This window comes from Mobula birostris, chromosome 18 (genome assembly GCF_030028105.1).
Source record: "Mobula birostris isolate sMobBir1 chromosome 18, sMobBir1.hap1, whole genome shotgun sequence".
Classification (NCBI taxonomy): Eukaryota; Metazoa; Chordata; class Chondrichthyes; order Myliobatiformes; family Myliobatidae; genus Mobula; species Mobula birostris.
Window position 1 is genome coordinate 66,679,169 of NC_092387.1, and position 20,039 is coordinate 66,699,207.

The window sequence follows — 20,039 nt, forward strand, 5'->3', positions numbered from 1 at the left end:
TACCTCACTCTCAGATTGGAGGAGCAATACTTCATATCCATCTAGGTAGCCTCCAACCTGATGGCATGAGTATCAATTTCCCCAACTTCCAGTAATTTCTCCCACCTCCCCCTTCTCCCTTTTCCAATTCCCTAGTCTGACTCCCCTCTTACCGCTTCCCTCCTCCTCATCTACCAATCATCTCCTCCTGATGACCCTCCTATGGTCCACTCTCCTGTCCTATCAGATTCCTCCTTCTTCAGCCTTTTGCCTTTTCCACCTTGCACCTCTCAGCTTCTTACTTCATCCTCCCTCCCCCACCCACCGATCTTTCCTCTTACCCGATTTCACCTGCCAGCTTGTACTCCTTTTCATTTTCCGCTTCTATCCCCTTCCTTTCCAGTCCTGATGAAGGGTCTTGGCCTGAAACGTCAACAGTACATTCTCCTCCATGGATGCTGCCTGATCCAATCAGTTCCTCCTCCAGCATTTTGTATGTGTTGCTCTGGATTTCAAAGTTTGAAGTAAATTTATTATCAAAGTCCATATATGTCACCATATACAACCTTGACATTCGTTTTCTTGCAGGCATACTCAGTAAATCCAATAACCATAGTAGAATCAATGAAAGATTGCGCCCAATAGGCAGACAACCAATGTGCAAAAGACAACAAATTGCAAATACCAAAGAAAATAAAGAAATAATAATAATAATAAATAAGTAATAAATATTGAGAGCATGAGATGAAGAGTTCAGTGATGGGGCAAGTGAACTTGAGTGAAGTTATCCTCAGTCAATATACTCTCCACCACACTTCTATAGAAGTTTGTCAAAGTTTTAAATGTCATGCTGAATCTTAATAAACCTTGAAGGAAGTAGAGGTGCTGCTGTACTTTCTTCCTACTTGTCCTTATGTGCTGGGCCCAGGACAGGTCCTCTGAAATGATAACACTGAGGAATTTAAAGTTACTGACCCTTTTCACCTCTAATCCACTGATGAGAATTGGCGCATGGACCTCTGGTTTCCCTTCCTGAAGTCAATTATCAGTTCCTTAGTCCTGCTGACATTGAGTGAGAGGTGGTTGTTACGACACCACTCAGCCAGGGTTTCAATTTCCCCCCTGTATGCTGATTCAGCACCACCTTTGATCTGGCCTATGACAGTGATGTCATCAGCATAGTTGGATATGGCATTGGAGCCGTGCTTAGCCACATGGTCATAAGTATAAAGCAAGTAGAGCAGGGGGCTAAGCACACAGCCTTGTGATGTACCTGTGCTGATGGAGATTGTGGAGGAGATGTTACTGAGTGGGGTCTGCTAGTGAGGAAATGGAGGATCCAATTACACAAGGATATTTTGAGGCCAGGGTCTTGAAGCTTATTGATTAGTTTTGAGGGATTGATGGTATTGAATGCAGAACTCTAATTGATTAAAGAGCATGCAACTTTGCTGTTCAGATGTTCCAGGAATGAGTGTAGACCCAATGAATTGGCATCTGCTCTGGACCTGTTGTGCTGGGAGGCAAATTGGAATGGATCCAAGTCACATCTCAGGCAGGAGTTGAAATATTTCATCACCAGCCTCTTAAAGCACTTCCTCACTGCGGATGTAGGCGGTACTGGATGATAGTCGTTGAGGCAGGTTACCACGTTCTTAGGCAACAGTATAATTGAAGCCTACTTGAGGCAGGTAGGTACCTCAGACTGCTGAAGCGAGAGTTGGGAGGTATCCAGCCAGTTGATCCATGCGGGTCTTCAGTACTCAGCCAGGTACCCCATCTGGGCTGGATGCTCCCTTTGGGTTCACCCTCTCACGTCTACCTCAGAGACTGAAATCACAGGATCATCGGGAGCTATGGTGATGGTTCCTCCACGTTTTGATGGTCAAAGCGAGCATAGAAGGCGTTGAGCTAATCTGGAAGAGAAGCCCTGATATTTCCAGCATCTGCAGAAACTCTTGTGTTTATGACTGGCACAATGTGACTGTGATGCTGTTGCAGGTGAGCTTTTCATTGCATCTGTGCCTACGTGTACTTGTGCATCTGGCAATAAACTTAACCTTGGCTGTTGTTGCTAGAAACATTAATGGATTACTGGTAAAATGGAAAATCTCCAGCTACAGACTTGATGCATGGGTGAAATGCAAAAAATACGCTCATGTGGAAAGTTAGTTATTGGAGAAATGTAATGCATTAAACAATTATAATACCTAACCTCCCTCTGTTAATCTGTCTTAACTTTTTAAAGAGCAATATTTTGTAGATCAAGGGCCATAATGGGTTTCTAGCTGGCTGTTTATTACCAGACTCAATGAAAGGTCTTGGCCCGAAATGTCGACTCTGCCTTTCTGTAGATACTGCCTCACCTGCTCAGTTCCTCCAGTAGAATAGTGCGATGATGCTCAAGGGCTATTCCAAAATCTAATGGTAGATTTCTCACTGCTGTGAGGCATTCCACATTGGGACAGCGCCTGAGCTGTAAAGGGAAGGATCAGTTTGCCATCTTTCTCCTTTACATCTCTCAGTGTAGAGAGGGCTCTCATGCACTAGTCGACTTGGAAAGTTGTCCAACGTCACACTTGTCTGCTTTTTCCAATTTCCCAACCTCTGCCCACTTCCTTGCAGTTATTCCCTTATTATGTAATGTTCCCTTTTAAGGATTAACGTGTAAGGACCATTTGATAGCTCTGGATCTGTACTCGCTGGAGTTTATAAGAATGAGGGGGGGGAACCTCATTGAAATTACCGAATATTAAAAGCCCTAGATAGAGTGTATGTGGAGAGGATGTTTTCTATAGTGCATGAGTCTAGGGCCAGAAGGCATAGCATCAGAATAGAGGGACTCCATTTAGATCAGAGATGAGGAGGGATTTCTTTAACCCAAGGATGATGAATCTGTGAATTCATTGCCACAGACAGCTGTGCAGGCCAATTCATTGGTTAGGTTTCAAGCAGAGTTAATATTTTCTTGATTAGTCATGGCGTCAAAGGTTACAGAGAGAAAGCAAGAGAATAAGATTGAGAGGGATGGAACGATAGTGTAGTGGTTAGCACAATGTGTTCCAGTACAGGCGACCCGGGTTCAAATACCACTGCTGTCTGAAAGGAGTTTGTATGTTCTCCCTGTGACCACGTGGGTTTCCACCAGGTGCTCCAGTTTCCTCCCACACTCAAAAGATGTAGTAGTTGGTAGGTTAAGTGGTCATTATAAATTGTCCTATGACTAGGCTAGGGTTAAATTGGGGGTCGCTCGAAGGGCCGGAAGGGCCTATTCCATGCTGCTTTTCAATTTTAAATAAAGTGATGGAATGCAGACATCTCACCTCTCCTGGAAGTTCTGGGAGGCTCCCGCATATTGGTGGCAGCTCCCTGACGCCCGCAAATTATATACAATATCCCGGAAATTGATTTTTTTTGAGAGGGAGAGGAAGAGGAAGAGTGAGAGGGAGCATCCTGATTGGTCACTCTTCGTGCTAAGTAGGCCTATCAATTTTCTCTGTGGGCGGGCTTTACGGTCGACCTCAAAAATAATGACAGTGTTGCTCGCTGCACTGTTTGCAACAGTGACTTTTCTATTGCCCATGGTGGGTTAAAATGTGAAAGACGTGTGGAGGTGAGTTTAACAGGTGTCATTCGTTCATTAGCATAGCTAACATTATTTAAACTAGCTGGCTAGCTGCTAAGGAGCTACTCTATTGATGTCCTACATAATGAGGCCAAACTCCCTGTAGACTTGCTTAAAGTTGTAATAGCACCATCATTTCAGCGGGTGCTACCTCCCTGAAATGAATTTTTGCAGGGTGGGATGTCTGGGAATGGCGGAGCAGATTTGATGGCCAGATTACCTAATTCTGCCCCTATGTTTTATTGTCATATGGTCTTTTCAGTTCCTTTCTGAGAATGAAATTCCAGATTATTGCAAACACGAGGAATTCTGCAGATGCTGGAAATTCAAACAACACACATCAAAGTTGCTGGTGAACGCAGCAGTCCTGACAAAGGGTCTCGGCCCGAAACGTATACTGTACCTCTTCCTAGAGATGCTGCCTGGCCTGCGGCGTTCACCAGCAACTTTGATGTGTGTTGTTCCAGATTATTGCCCTTTTTTTAAACAAAATTCCACAACTCCAATTTTGTGTCTGTTGTTAAATATCTGCAGTTTTGCTACTGGCAGCAGGTCCCTCTCATCTTTAGTTATTGTTGTATCTACATTCTGGTGCAGGTCAAACAGCGGATAGTATAGGGCCCCCACAAACACACACCTTTCATTTGTGTGCCTTTGTTCTGCCTTCCTAGTGACCGGCTTTTCTTGTTCTCCCTTGGACGGATAATTCACTTCCCGTTTTTGTTCACAGGGAACTGAGGTCGTTTGAGACCATCTCGTTGCACTGCTGGACTAAATGATCCTTCGCAGTGTTGCCGGAGTTTACATGCCTAGTAGAACTCAGTAGTACTGCTTGCAGTTTAAGGATCTGCAGGGTAATGAGGGATGCTTGCATTAAAACCTCTTTTGATGCATCATTTTATATTTTAAGGGAGAGAAGTGTTTCCACCTCATTGCTGGTTCTTTGATAGGTGACTTACTTACTGCCCGTCATGGTGCTGGCATTCAGGGCAGCAGTGAAGGTACTCCATCTCTGTCTGTCCTTGGCCATTTTCTCTGTTGTGCCCCAGATGTGATTTACTGTGCTCATTTCTGCTTCTACGGTATGGCATCAAGTTGTCTTTGGCCTCCCGTGTTTCCTCTGCACTTCAGAGGTCCAGTGGGAGTTAAGGAAGGAATTTATTTAAATCTTGCATCCGTCTCACAACGTGAGGGAGCAAAAATCTTTGTTTTATGACTCTGTTGCAATGTACAGACATGTGAATTTATAAGTCCAATGGCTTGTAGAAAGAAGCTGTCTCGGTCCTGGCTTTAATGCTGCGCTAGTGTTTGCCAGACAGAAGCAGCTGAAGCAGTTTATGGTTGGGGTGACTGGTGTCCCTGATGATCTTCCAGGCCTTCTTTCTGCTCATGGATCTAGTGTTAAAGCATCAGCATACTTAGTAAAGGCATCTGTTAGTCTTGCCAGACCGTGGATCTGCGCCTGGAAAGTCTTCACTCTCCAGGGCGCTGGCCTGGGCAAGGTTGTATAGAAAACCAGCAGTTGCCCATGCTGCAAGTCTCCCCTCTCCACAACACCGATGTTATCCAAGGGAAGGGCATTAGGACCCATACAGCTTGGCACCAGTGTCGTCACAGAGCAATGTGTGATTAAGTGCCTTGCTCAAGGACGTAACACATTCCCTCGGCTGGGGCTCGAACTCATGACCTTCAGATTGCTAGTCCAATGTCTTAACCACTTGGCCACGTGCCCACTTTCTACACCTGCTGCTATAAATGTCCTCAGTGGATGAAGTTCACATCCACAGATGCACTGGGCTGTCTGTACCACTCTCCGCAGTGCCCAGTGATCAAGGTTGGTGCAGTTCTCGTACCAGGCGGGGATACAGCCAGTCAGGATGCTCTCAATGGTGCTCCTGCAGAAGGCCTTGAGGATTTGGAGGCTCTTGCTGAACTTCTTCAGTCACCTGAGGTGAAAGAGACGCTGTTGTGCTTTTTTTGCCACACAGCCGGTGTGTACAGTCCAGGTGAGATCTTTGGTGATGTGTATACCAAGGAACTTGAAACTACTCACTCTCTCAACTGCAGTCCCATTGATGTTGATTGGGGTGAGCCTGTCTCCATTCCTCTTGTAATCCAGAATCAGCTTTTTTGTTTTTTGGACATTGAGGGAGAGGTTGTTATCTTGTCACCACTGTGTCAGGGTGTCAAACTCTCCTCTGTAGGCTGCCTCATTACCGCTAGAAATAAGGTCGATCAATGTCGTGTCACCTGCGAATTTGATCAGCAGTTTGGAGCTGTGTGTGGCAGCACGCTCATGGGTGTAAAGGGAGTAGAGAAGAGGACTCAGGACACAACCCTGAGGGGCAGAGGTGATGGAGTTGCCCCTCTTCTCATCACGTGTCCAATCCATCTCCAATGTTTCCTCGTGGTGATTGTGGCCATGTCTTCTTGGTGACCCTGAAGGAGTAGGGTGTGGTGGAGATCTTTCTTGGCCCGAGAATATGGAGGCTCATAGTGTGTAATGACGACAGCTTGGCAAGGTCATTGTCTGTCATGCACCAGCATTCCGACCCGTACACGAGTGTGGACAGAGTACAGCTCTGGAACAGCTTCACCCCGTGGTGTCGATTGGAGAGGCAAAACTGCTCAGTGCAGCTGATGTGGCGTGAACCTCCATCCCACACCATCAAGGTCATTCTGCAGAATCTCTTTCAAGTTCAAGTTTAATTATCATTCAGCCACACCCATGTATACAGCTAAACGAAGCACTCATCCTCTAGGACTACGGAGCAAAACACAGTCATATGGACACACGCACACACAGTCACAGAAATATATTAGCACAAGTCCCTGAGTGACATGGGCTGAAGATTGACGTAAGGTCTGAGGTGTAAGACGTAAGACAATATAATGTTATTATAAAACAAGCAATCGTACAAGTATGTGAAACAGCAGCAATAAAAGATGAAAAGTGACGAGTACAGGATGAGAGTGTGTCTGTGTGTTGGGGAGCGGAGGAGGAGGTGGGTAGGAGGGCATTCAGACAGGGTGTACGTGTCTGCTGGGTGGTAGCAGGTGATAAGTCTCACAGCTTGGGGGAAGAAGTTGTTACCCAGCCTTACGGTTCTGGTTTTGGTTTGATTTGGGTTGGAATGACTCTTGTATTTGTCAAGAGGTTAATCGGGGGGCTGCCTGATCTGGGGTGGGGGATGAGCTGCACTGGTTTCCATTTGTACTTCTTCTGCTGTGTCTGAGCAGTTTCAGGGGATCTGATGTCCTCTGTCCTTGTGGATGGCGTTTGATCTCCAAGCGTTTAGATCTTCTGCCCGATGGGAGAGGGGTAGGAGAGAGACTGACCCTGGACGAATGGCCGTTGATTAATTTGGCTGGTTTAATGAGGCGGCAGAAAGTATAGATGGGGTGCGTGAAGAGGAGGCCTGTTGGCGTGATGGACTGGGCTGGTTTACCACTCTGCAGTTTTTTTGTGGTCTGGGCAGAACAGTTGCCGTGTGAGTATTAGAAATGTTCACTCTGGAGAAGGAAGGTGATTCACATAATCTTCTAAGGTTCTGTCAGGTCTTCGTTCAGCCTCTGCTGCTGCTGAGAAATCAACCCTGGTTTGTCCAACCTTCCTTGTAGCTCATGCTCTCTAATCCAAGTATTGGAGACCCCTGATTCTGGGCTGCAGCTGTGGGCATGCTGTGTTGGTGCATGAAGCATAGTGACATTTGCTGCTCCCATTTGATGCAGACGATGCATTTTACTCTGTTTCGGTGTTGCCATGTACATGTGACAAATGAAGCGAATCCTTTTAATCTTTCTGCTTCCCAGTTTGGGAATTTTTAACCTGGAGAACCAGTCCTTCTGCAACTATCCCACCATCTCACCGTTGTCTATTTGATCTCTACTTCGTTAACAGAAAGGTTCAGCAGAGATCGTACTTCTTGCAGCAGTCACTAAAATTCCATTATCCCCAGAACACTCTACACTGCCATCTGATCAGTCATCACTGTCTGGTTTGGTGCAGCATACTCTGACAATACATGAAGACTTCTGCTGACCTGACAGTTCGCTGTAAAGATCATCAGCTCTCACTCGCACTCTCGGGCTTGTATGTGTCCAGGACAAAGAAGTGAACAGGAAAGATCATTGTGGACACTACCCACCCTGCGAGCTACCTTTTGCTTCTGGAAACCACCATTAAAGCAAAAAACCTCATGCCATCTTAAGAGTTTCTTCCCTCGGACAATCAATATAATCAATCATTCTAGTTACTGCCCTGAACCTCTATCTATTGCCTCCATCACTGTAGTGTACTCTTGCTGCTATTTTAAATACAGTCAGTGGCCACTTTATTAGGTACACTGGTACACCTCATTAATGCAAATATCTAATTAGCCAATCATGTGGCAGCAACTCAGTGTATAAATTCACGTTCATTTAATTGTCATTCAACTATACATGAAAGCCATGAATATGCAGTGTTACTTCAGGGTCAAGGTACAAAACGAAGTACCAACAGTCACACACAACACAAGGCAGTAAAATACAGTCACACAAAACAAAGTTCGAGACCCTGAGTCCATGATTGTTGCAACAGTCTGCAGTCAAACACAATGCAGCTTGTCTTCTGCCAGGTGAACACTGGGGGTAGCACCGACTCTAGCATGGATCCCGCGCCACACCGCCTCCGGCAATATGGTGGAGCGCCTGGCTCCGGCACCTCCCCATGGGCGGCTGCAAACAGGCGACACTGTGGCTTGAGGCCTAGTTCTTGCTATGACCAAGGCCACACAGCTCCCCCCGCTGTTCACCAGTAAAACCTGATTTATACTTCTGCGTCAACGTGATGCCGCAAGTACTGTGTCGCCGCAAAGCCGACGCAGATCCCTACGCCAGAGCCTGCGTTGCTGCGACGCGCACCTCTCCAGAACTTAACCGCGCGTCGCAGCAACGCAGACTGCAACAGCTGTGATTGGTCCGCTTGGTAGTGTCGCATTTCCTCCTACGCTGCAATAGCTTCCCATTGGGTGACTGAAGGGCAGGGAAGGAACTCTGGCTGCAATGCTTTCCATAAAGCTTTACAGACCTCCGAAATTATGGAGGACATATTTCACTTTTATGAAAAAAGACACTCGCTTCTTGTTTACCCCGAGAAAGACTACCATGACCATGAAGCCTTGCATGGGCAGGTGTGTGCACATGCGTGACATGTGCGCGAATTGCAGAGCGAAGCAGACGCACCAACACACAAGTATAAATGCTCACAACGCATGTAAGTTACTTGCGTAGGTTACGGTGTCGAGTTAACGCAGAAGTATAAATCAGGCTTAAATCAATGCATTTGATTGTAACATTCTACACCATCAATGCACAACAGGGGTCTTGTGATCACAAGAAAAGCAACTAGGACGACTACTTGCTGTTGGACTGCACACCACCTTCACACATCGACTGGTGATGGACTGGACTTTTTGTAGGGTTTTCTGTTCAAGAGCATTACTGTTTCCACACCAGTCAGTGTACTTTCCACCACACATCCAGAGAAGTTTGTTAAAGTTTTGGATGTCATGCTGAATTTTCACCAACTCCTAAGGAAGAAGAGGCACTACCATGCTTTCTTCGTAATTGCACTTCTGTGCAGGGCCCAAGACAGGTCCTATGAAATGATAACAGTGAGGAATATAAAGTTGCTGATCCTCTCCTCCTCTGATACCTGGATGAGGACTGGCTCATGGACCTGCTGGCTTCCTCCTCCTGAAGTCAATACTAAGCTCCTTAGTCTTGCTGACATTCAGTAAGAGGATGTTGCGATACCACTCAGCCAGATTTTCAATCTCCCTTCTATATGCTGATGCATCACCACCTTTGATTTGGCCTGAGACAGTGATGTCATCAGCAAATTGGATAGGGCATTGGAGATGTGCTTAGCCACACAATCATATGGGTAAAGTGAGTAGAGCAAGGGGCTAAAAACATAGCCTTGTGGCACCCCTGTGCTGATGAAGATTGTGGAGGAGATGTTGCCAATCTGAACTAACTGAGGTCTGCAAGTGAGGAAATTGAAGATCTAATTGCACACGGATATATTGAGGCCGAGGTCTTGAAGTGTATTGATTGGTTTTGAGGGGAAGGTGGTATTGAATGCTGAGCTGTGATCAATAAAGAGCATTCTGATGTATACATCTTTGCTGTGCAGATGTTTCAGGGATGAGTGAAGAGCCAGTGAAATGACATCTGCTGTGGAATTATTGTGCCGGCAGGCAAATTGGAGTGGATCCAAGTCACTTCTCAGGCAGGAGTTGAAATGTTTCATCACCAACCTCTCAAAACGCTTCATCACGGTGGATGTAGGTGCCACTGGATGATGGCCATTGAGACAGGGTACCACGTTCTACTTAGGCACCGGTATAAGTAAAGTCTCCTTAAAGCAGGTGGGTATCTCAGACTGCGAAAGCGAGAGGTTAAAGATTTAAATGAGCACTCCAGCCAATTGATCAGCACAGGTCTTTAGTACTTGGCCAGGTGCCCCACCAGGGCCAGACGCTTTCTGTGGATGAAGGATGCCCTCACATTGGCCTCAGATGCTGAAATCAGAAATCACAGGATCATCAGGGGCTGTGGGAGTTCGTGATGGTTCTCAACATGAGCACTGAACTCATCTGGAAGTGTCACTTGTTTCATCTTGTAAAAGGTAATAGCATTCAAGCACTGCCACAACTGTCAAGCATCTTTTGTTGATTCAAGTTTAGTCCGGAATTGCGTCTTCGCCCGTGAGGTAGCTTTCTGGAGATCATATGTGGACCTCTTGTCACCCTTTCTTGGTCGCCAGAATTGAAAGCCTCTGATCTGGCCTTCAGGTTGGGGAAGACAGAATGATTTTCTGGGGACACATTCGTCTACGACTTTTTATAAAGTCTGTCACAGCTGTGGTGTATTCATTCAGACATACAGATCAGTCCTTGGACTCTGCCCAGTCCACCGTCTGGAAGCAATCCCGTAGCCGCTCTTCGGCCTCCTGTGACCGCCTCTTTGTTCTTCTAATCTCTGGAGTCTTGTTCTTTTGCTTCTGCCTATCTGCAGGTTGGAGGAGGACAGCCGAGTGATCAGGTATTCCGAAGTACGGTCTGGGCATGGAATGGTAGGCAAACACGAGGAATTCTGCAGATGCTGGAAATTCAAGCAACACACATCAAAGTTGCTGGTGAACGCAGCAGGTCAGGCAGCATCCTGACGAAGGGTCCCGGCCTGAAACATCGACTGTACCTCTTCCTAGAGCTGCTGCCTGACCTGCTGCGTTCACCAGCAACTTTGATGGAATGGTAGGCATTCCTTTTCCGAGTGTAGCAGTGGGCTAATGCTTCAGGACCTCTGGTGCCTCAGATTGTATATGCTGATGGTAATTGGGCATGGATTTCTTCAAGCAATCCTGATTATCTTTGATTTAAAATACATCGGGGATTGCTGATCTCGGGATTTTCACACACAACAGTTTGTAGAATGGTGTGACAAGCAAAAAAACATCCAGTGGGTGGCAGTTGTGTGCATGAAAATGCCCTGTCAATGAGAGAGGTCACAGGGGAATGGCCAGGCTGGTTCAAGCTGATCAGGAAGGTGGTGGGATCTGAAATAACTACACGTTACAGCGATAGTGTGCAGAAGAGCATCTCTGAATGCATAATACTTCGAACCTTGAAGTGGGTGGGCTACCGCGGCAGAAGACCATACTGGATTCCACTCCTGTACCTAATAAAGTGGCCACTGAATTGCATGCTGATAATTAACAATTTATTCACATTTTATTCTACATGTGTACTTTAACCTCCAACTTTATTTTTTATATAATTTCTTCTTCTGTTTAATTGTTGAATGTCTTTTTTGTTGCATGTCATGTTTTGACCAGCACACCACAGCAAGTTCCTAATACATGTAAATATGTATGTGAATCAAGTTGATTCTTGATCCTCATTTGGGATTAATTCCTATTCTTCCAGAACGCTGAGCCTGTAATATTTTTAAACCATGAGTCAGATTCTACACTTAATGACAGTGAAAGGATTATTGGGAGATGTCCTCGATAAAAGAAACTATAAATCCCTGGAATTTCTAATCTGTGAGGTGTAAATTGATTGGGTGGGACGGTTTGCCTTCAATCAGCAGAGTGTCAGTTCTTCTTTCAGATTAACTGCCCCCACATCTGAATAAGCATTTCAACAACAGGTAGTGTGTAACCCTTTAGAAACCAAACCACTGGAATGAGAGATTTGAGAAGATTCGTGTTGGAGTCTTCAGCAAAACTGTAGAAAACATTGGAAAGAGGCTGGTGTTAGTATACTGCTGTTCCATTTCCTGAAGTATTTTATAAACCCACCCCCCCCGTGTATTTTTTGTGAAGTGTAGTGTCTATTGCAAAGCAGTGAGCAATTGAGGCACAAAATCAACTTATATAATATTGAAAGGCTGAGATAGCGCGGATGAGGAGAGGATGTTTCCTTTAGTGGGAGAGTCTAGGACCAGAGGGCACAGCCTCAGATTAGAAGGCAGAAGGACATCTTTATAGAGTAGAGATGTGGCAGAATTTCTTTAGAGAGTAGTGAATCTGTGGAATTCATGGCTATGGAGGCCAGGCCATTGGACATGTATAAAGTGGAGGTTGATATGTTCATGATTAGTGAGGGCATGAAAGATTATGGGGAGAAGACAGGAGAATGGAGTTGAGAGGGAAAATAAATCAACCATGGTGGAATGACAGAGCAAACCCGATGGGCCGAATGGCCTAATTCAGCTCCTATGTCCTATGGTGATGCTGACTGCCTCATGGTAGCTTAAATGCTATCGCTGTGCCAGCAATCTGGGTTCAATCTCCTCCGCTCTGTGAGAAGTTTGTGAATGGGCTTCTCCCAGGTGCTCTGACTTGCTCCCACTTTGCGAAGATGTAGGGGTTGGTAAGTTAATTGGTCACACGGGAGTGATTGAGCGGTGCAGGCTTGTTGGGCTTGAAGGGCCTGTTACAGTGCTGTACAGTATCTCTAAATAAATAAATATCATCCTGTTGAGGCCTGGGCCCTGGTTAACTGAGCTGTTAGTGTGGTTAGCACCTTTACACACACCCAATAGAAGAGGCCAGGTTACAATTAAATATCTTGTTTAAAGCCTCTACCTCACTGGACTGTTAGGTTTGATTTTTAACACAAAATAATCTGCAGATGCTGGGGTCAAAGCGACACTCACAACATGCTGGAGGAACTCAGCAGGTCGGGCAGCATCCATAGAAAAGATCGGTCGACGTTTCTGGCCGGAACCCTTCGTCAGGACTGTAGGGGAAGGGGCAGAGGCCCTATAAAGAAGGTGGGGGGAGGGTGGGAAGGAGAAGGCTGGTAGGTTCCAGGTGAAAAACCAGTAAGGGGGAAGATAAAGGGGTGGGGGAGGGGAGGCAGGGAGGTGACAGGCAGGAGAGGTGAAGAAGGAATAGGGGAAAACACAATGGGTAGTAGAAGGAGGTGGAACCATGAGGGAGGTGGTAGGCAGCTGGGGGAGGGGGCAGAGTGAAATAGGGATAGAGGAAGGGAGGGGGAGGGAATTACTGGAAGTTGGAGAATTCTGTGTTCGTACCAAGGGGCTGGAGACTACCTAGACGGTATATGAGGTGTTGCTCCTCCAACCTGAGTTTAGCCTCATCATGGCAGTAGAGGAGGCCATGTATGGCCATATCTGAATGGGAGTGGGAAGCAGAGTTGAAGTGGGTGGCTACTGGGAGATCCTGTCTGTTGTGGCGGACGGAGTGGAGGTGCTCGACGAAGCGGTCCCCCAATCTGCGTCGGGTTTCACCGATGTAGAGGAGGCCGCACCGGGAGCACCGGATGCAATAGATGACCCCAACAGACTCACAAATGAAGTGTTGCCTCACCTGGAAGGACTGTTTGGGGCCCTGAATGGTGGCAAGAGAGGAGGTGTAGGGACAGGTATAGCACTTGCGCTTACAGGGATAAGTGCCGGGTGGGAGATCCGTGGGGAGGGACGTGTGGACCAGGGAGTCGTGGAGGGACCGATCCTTGCAGAAAGTGGAGAGGGGTGGAGAGGGAAAGATGTGCTTAGTGGTGGGGTCCTGTTGAAGGTGGCGGAAGTTGCAGAGGATAATGTGCTGGATCCGGAGGCTGGTGGGGTGGTAGGCGAGGACAAGGGAAATTCTGTCCCTGTTGTGGTGGCGGGAGGATGGGGTGAGGGCCAAAGTGCGGGAAATGGAGGAGATGCGGGTGAGGGCATCATTGATGACAGCAGAAGGGAAACCACGATCTTTAAAGAAAGAGGACATTTGAGATGTCCTGGGAACGGAAAACCTCATCAAGCCCACTGACTCTCATAACTACCTCAACCATACCTCTTCCCACTCCGCCACATGCAAAAATGCTATTTCCTATTTCCAGTTCCTCCGTCTCCGCCGCATCTGCTCCGAGGATGAGGTTTTTCACACCTTTATCTTCCCCCTTACTGGTTTTTCACCTGGAACCTACCAGCCTTCTCCTTCCCACCCTCCCCCCACCTTCTTTATAGAGCCTCTGCCCCCTCCCTCCTCAGTCCTGACGAAGGGTTCCGGCCCGAAACGTCAACTGATCTTTTCCACGGATGCTGCCCGACCTGCTGAGTTCCTCCAGCGTGTTGTGAATGTAGGTTTGATTTTTGTACTCTGTGCTCCAGAGTGGGATTTGAACATACAACCTTCTAGTTCAGAGGCAAGAATGCACCCCAGAGGCTACACTGATTTGAAGGGAAAGTGGTTTACTCTTTGCTCCATGTGTTAAAGTCTCTTTACAAGGGTTGCCTGGGTTATGGATGACTCCTGTCTTTACTTTCTTCCAAGGTAAGGAAGTTGTCATGGAGCACCCTAATGAACTTGTACAGGGGTACTGTTGAAAGTGTCGTGGTCTGCTACGGTAATTGGAATGTGCAGGAATGCTGAGAGTAGTGGATTTAGTCCAATTCATCACGAGCACGTCCCTCCTCTCTATCGGTAGTATCTACAAGAGCCTGTGCCTCAAGAAGGCAACATCCATCATCGAACATCCCACCACCCAGCCGGCCATGCCATTTTCTCACAGCTGCCGTCAGCAGGAAAAATGAAGCCGTTAGTCTCACGGCACCGGGTTTAGGAACAGCTACTTCCCTTCAGCCATTCAGTTCTTGAACTAACTGGCAAAACCCTAATCACTACGTCTCTATAGCAACACTATGACCACTGCACTACGAAGGATTTATTATGTTCTAATTGTGCCATTTCTTGTTAAAAGTTGTGCATAATTCATGTTTTCTTGTGAATGCTCCTTATCTGTGAATATGATGCTGCTGCTGCAAGTAGACTTTTCATCATATTGTGCTGAACTTGGACATGCATATGGTAATAAATTCCACCCTGACTTTGAGTCTGACTCTGCAAATTCTCCAACATATCTTCCTACAAGCAGGACTTCCTGGTGGCCAAACGTTTTAATTCTAATTCCTGTTATTGTTCCAAAGTGCCAGTCCATGGCCTCTTGTGCCAAGATGAGGCCACCCTCAGCTGGCAGAGCAACACCTTGTATTCTGTCTGGGTAGCCTCCAACCTGATGGCATGAACATTGATCTTTTTCTGGTGAACAGGTCCCCTCTCCCTTCACTCACTCTGACTTTTCACCTCATCTGCCTTTTACTCCCCCCCCCCCGCTTCCCTTTCTCCTGTTGTTCACTCTCCTCTCCTATCAGATCCTTTTTTTCCCAGCCCTTGACCTTTCCCACCCTCCTGGTTTCACCTGTCAACGTCCAACTAGCCTCCCCCCTCCCCCCGCCATTTAATGAAGGTACCTTCCCCCTTCCCCCTTCCTCCTCAGTCCTGAAGAAGGGTCTCGGCCTGAAACGTCAACCGTTTACTCTCTTCCATAGATGCTGCCTGGCCTACTGAGTTCCTCCAGCATTTAGTGTGTGGTACTTGGATTTCCAGCATCTGCAGACTTGCTTGTGTTTGTGTTTAGTTGTAGTAACAGTATGTCTTGTGGAGTTGATGAAGGGCTGCCTGCAGTGTATATTCTATTGCACTGATTATGCATAATGTTAGGTTGGCTGTTCGATTAAACAAGAGAATTACTGCAGGTGTATGACACGGGTACGAACAGAATGGATGTTTCTGACTTGTAAAGAAATTGGCTTGTGGAGAGTTCTCAGGAGCAGGGCCCTTGCGTAAACTTGGGGGGGCTTCTCCATTCCATCCCTGTGATGCTGCTCAGAGTTAATTTTATTATCATTGGCATATGTCATTAGATTTGTTTTGCAGCAGCTGTACATAAATTACTGAGTAATGACAAAAAATATAAAAAATGTAGTGCAAAAGGAGAGGTCAATAGTGAGGTAGTTCATGGAAATTTCATAAATCTGACGGTGGAGGGGAAGAAGCTGTTCCTAACATACTGTGTGTATGTGTGTGTCTTCAGACTCCTGTGCCTCCTTTCTGACTGTAGCGATGAGAAGAGGGCATGTCCTGGATGGTAGGGATCCTTCATGATGAATACTGCCTACTTGAAGTGACACTTGTTGAAGATGTCACTTATGGTGGGGATGCTAGTGCCCAGTATAAAGCTGGCTTAGTCTACAACTCTCTGCAGCCTTTCTTGATCCTGTGTAGTGGCCCCTCCGTACCTGACAGTGATGGAACCAGTCAGAATACTCTCCAAGGTACAGTTGTAGAAACCATATGCAAGTTTGCTGATGACACCACTGCTGTGGGCTCGATCAAAGGTGGTGATGAGTCAGCATACAGGAGGGAGACTGAAAATTTGGCTGAGAGGTGTCATAACAACAACCTCTCACTCAGTGTCAGCAAGACCAAGGAACTGATTATAGATTTCAGGAGAGGGAAACCAAGAGGTCCATCATCTCAGAAGACCTATGCTGGAACCATCATATAAATATAATTGCAAAGAAAACATGTCAGCACCTCTACTTCCTCAGGAGTCTGCAGAAATTCACACGTCATCAAAAATCTTGACAAACCTTTATAGGTGTGTGGTGGAAAGTGTGCTGACTGGCTGCGTTACAGCCTGTATGGGAACACCAATGCCTTTGAGTGGAAAGTTGTACAAAAGGTAATGGATTTGGCATCACAGGTAAAGCCCTCCCAACTATTGAGCACATCTACATGAAATGCTGTCATAGAAAAGCAGCATCCATCATCAGAGATCCTCACCACCCAGGCCATGCTCTTTTCTCACTACCACTATCAAAGGAGGTACAGGAGCCTCAGGACTCACACCACCAGGTTCAAGAAAAGTTACTACCCCTCAACCATCAGGCTCTTGAACAAAAGGGCTTAACCACACTCCTGGTGTTCCCACATGGTTTGACTTTAAGGACTCTTTATCTTGTAAGTTCATACTCATTATTTATTGCTATTTATTTATGTTTGCATTTGCAGTTTATTGTTCAGTAATCCTGTTTACAATTGCTGTTCTATAGATTTGCTAAGTATGCCTGCAGGAAGATTAATCTGTGTTGTATGTGGTGATATGTATGAACTCTGATAATAAGTTTTACTTTGAACTTTGAATTTGCAGGTGCTTGGTGACATACCAAATCTCCTCAAACTCCTAATGAAATGTAGTCACTGGCATGCCTTCTTCATGATTGTATTCATATGTTGGGCTCAGTACAGATCCTCAGAAACGTTGACACCAGGAACTTAAGGCTGCTCGTCTTTTCCGCTGCTGATGAGAACTGCTGTGTGTTACCTTGACTTCTCCTTCTGTAAGTCCACAATCAATTTCTTGGTTGATAGGGAAACTTGGACTTAATACCATCTTCGTATTATAATTAAAATATATAATATTGTAATTATTATTCTGATCATCAATGTCAATGACAGCACTGCAGGTTCAGGAAAGGTAAATTTTTGCCACTAATTCTCCAGTATCTTCGTATCCTCCACAACCGCAGGTTGTCCATTGTAGATTCTCGGATAGAGTGTTGCAGAACTTGCCTCTCTAATCTGTGGGCATCAGAGTATTATTTGTGAATGCTGCTTAATCATCGAGGGAAACCTCTGACCACCTAATTATGGGTGTACAGTAGGTTCTTTCAGCTTTCGTGGTTTTGGTGGTTTTGTGCTCTAGTGAGCAGTTTCCTGACACCCCAGAGGAACGAACAAAGGCACATCTGAGAGCCTTGACTCACTCCAAGTCAGCAGGTAGTCTATGGTCATGGAGTCATAGAGCACAGCAGTGCAGAAACAGACCCTTCAGCCCATCTAGTCTGTGCTGAATCGTTATTTTGCCTAGTCCCATCAACCTGCACCTAGACCATAGTCCTCCATACCCCTCCCATCCATGTACTTATCCAAACTTCTCTTTGAACTGTTGAAATCAAACCGGCATCCTCCACTCTCACTGGCAGCTCCACTCGCACCAGCCTCTGAGTGAATGAATTCCCCCTCATCTTCCCCTTTAAACTTTTTACCTTTCATCCTTAACCCATGATCTGTAGTTCTAGTCTCACCCAACACAGTGGAAAAAGCCTGCCTGCGTTTCCCCTATCTGTACCTCTCAGTTTTGTATGCAAGGCAATATACTGCTGCAATATGGCCGAGGCAACAGATCTTGGTCTCTCAGGAGGCCAGCAGGTATATAGACCTGTTGATTACGAAAAGAAAAACGTAGGCTGGGCTATTTGCAGGCCTGTGTCCATCCCTGTGGGTCTGTCCGTGGATCTGAAGTTGTGTGGAGTGGTGGAGCGGGTCAGCTAAGCTGCTTGCCTGTGTTGTGATTTAGGGATATAGTGTGGAATTGGCCCTTCCGGCCCAACGAACCACACCGTCCAGCACTCACCTACTTAACCCTAACCTAATCATGGGACAGTTTACAATGACCAGTTAACCTACTGACCGGTACTGTTTCGGAATGTGAGAGGCAGCGGCAGCACCCAGAGGAAACTCGCACGTTCCTGGGGTGAACTCCTTACAAATGGCACCAAAATTGAACTCTAAACTTCGGAATGCCCCGAGCTGTAGTAGTGTTACACTAACTTCTCCACTACCATGGTGCTCTTTCTGCTTAACCTTCAGTTCTGCTTGCATAGCCACTTACGGTGGTTTACTTGGAACTGATGATTGCTGACTCGATGCCCAACCCGACTTACTGGAATGCCAGTAGTTGTCTTGCCTGACTGAAATTTTCTTCAGGTGGAAATGGAAACGTACGCAAACTATTGTTTGCCTTATGTACTGGAATTGTAGTCATAGTCATATTGCAATCACTCGCGTCGAGTATATTGTTCCCCTAAGGAGTTGTCTTCAGGTGAGTGTAGAGGACAATCCAGGATACACCTACCAGGATGTTAGGGTGGACTCCCTTATGGAGGGTACCTGTGCATGACTTTGTTTAATCTGTGGAGGCCAAGGTACAGGCAACCATTACATAGTCTTTGACAGCTCGGGGTCAGGGTCCTGTGGCATGGTGTACAAAATGACTGTGGACCCTTCACTGCAGCAGCCTTCCTCCACCTTCATTGTCATTGCGAAGTATCATCATCTTCTGCCATCTCCACCATTGAGGATTTGGTTGGATCGCTCTTTGTTTGGTCTCTTCCCCTTGGACCTTACTGCCATGGGTGACCCTACCAGGAGCTAAGCCTCAGATGGCTAAGCTCCAAATGGCATTGCTGTCGGAATTTGCATAAGCCTCTCCATCACAACAAGTTTATGATCCTCAGAGATGTGTACTGGAGTGGTTTACAATGACAGCAAATTTTTTTCAGGTGCTTTTAAGATAATTTCCCAGCGTGGAAATAGTTAATAGGTGAGAGAGTAACATATTAAGGTGATTGGAGGTAAGTATAGGGGGGAATATAATGCATACTACAGTGGAGTAAAGGGAACTACAGAGCCATGAGAGAGGAGTTGGCCAGGATTTATTGGAAAAGAACACTGGCAGGGATGATGGCAGAGCATCAATGGCTGGTATTTCGGATGCAATTCAAAAGGCACAGGATATGTACATCCCAAAGAGGAAGAAGTATAAAGGAAAGATGGCACAACCGTGGCTAACAAGAGAAATCAAAGCCAACATACAAGCCACAGAGAGGGTATTTAATAGACCAAAAATTAGTGGGAAGTTAGGGGATTAAGAAGCTTTTAAAAACCAACAGAAGGCAATGAAAAAAGTTATGGAGAAGGTAAGGATGGAATATGAAAATAAGCAAGCCAATAATATCAAAGAGGGTACTAAGAGTTTCTTCAGATACATAAAGTGTAAAAGAGAGGTGGCAGTGGATATCAGACTGCTGGAAAATGATGCTGGAGAGGTAGTAATGAGCGACAGTGAAATAGCAGATGAACTGAATAAATATTTTGCATCAGTTTTTACATTGGAAGACATAGCAGACTGGTGAAAGTTGCAGGTGTCAGGGGGCATGAAAGTGTGAAGTTACCATCGCTAGA

General features: G+C 46.1%; 1 protein-coding gene across 1 annotated transcript in view; it reads left to right on the forward strand.

Annotated features, from left to right (window-relative positions):
• Positions 1–20,039, forward strand: part of LOC140212191 (bifunctional heparan sulfate N-deacetylase/N-sulfotransferase 2-like) — a 566,492-nt gene that overhangs the window by 12,215 nt on the left and 534,238 nt on the right. The window contains exon 2 of the mRNA XM_072282865.1: positions 17,164–17,353. The gene's annotated coding sequence lies outside the window, so the exon portion shown is untranslated. The remainder of the gene's footprint in view (positions 1–17,163; positions 17,354–20,039) is intronic.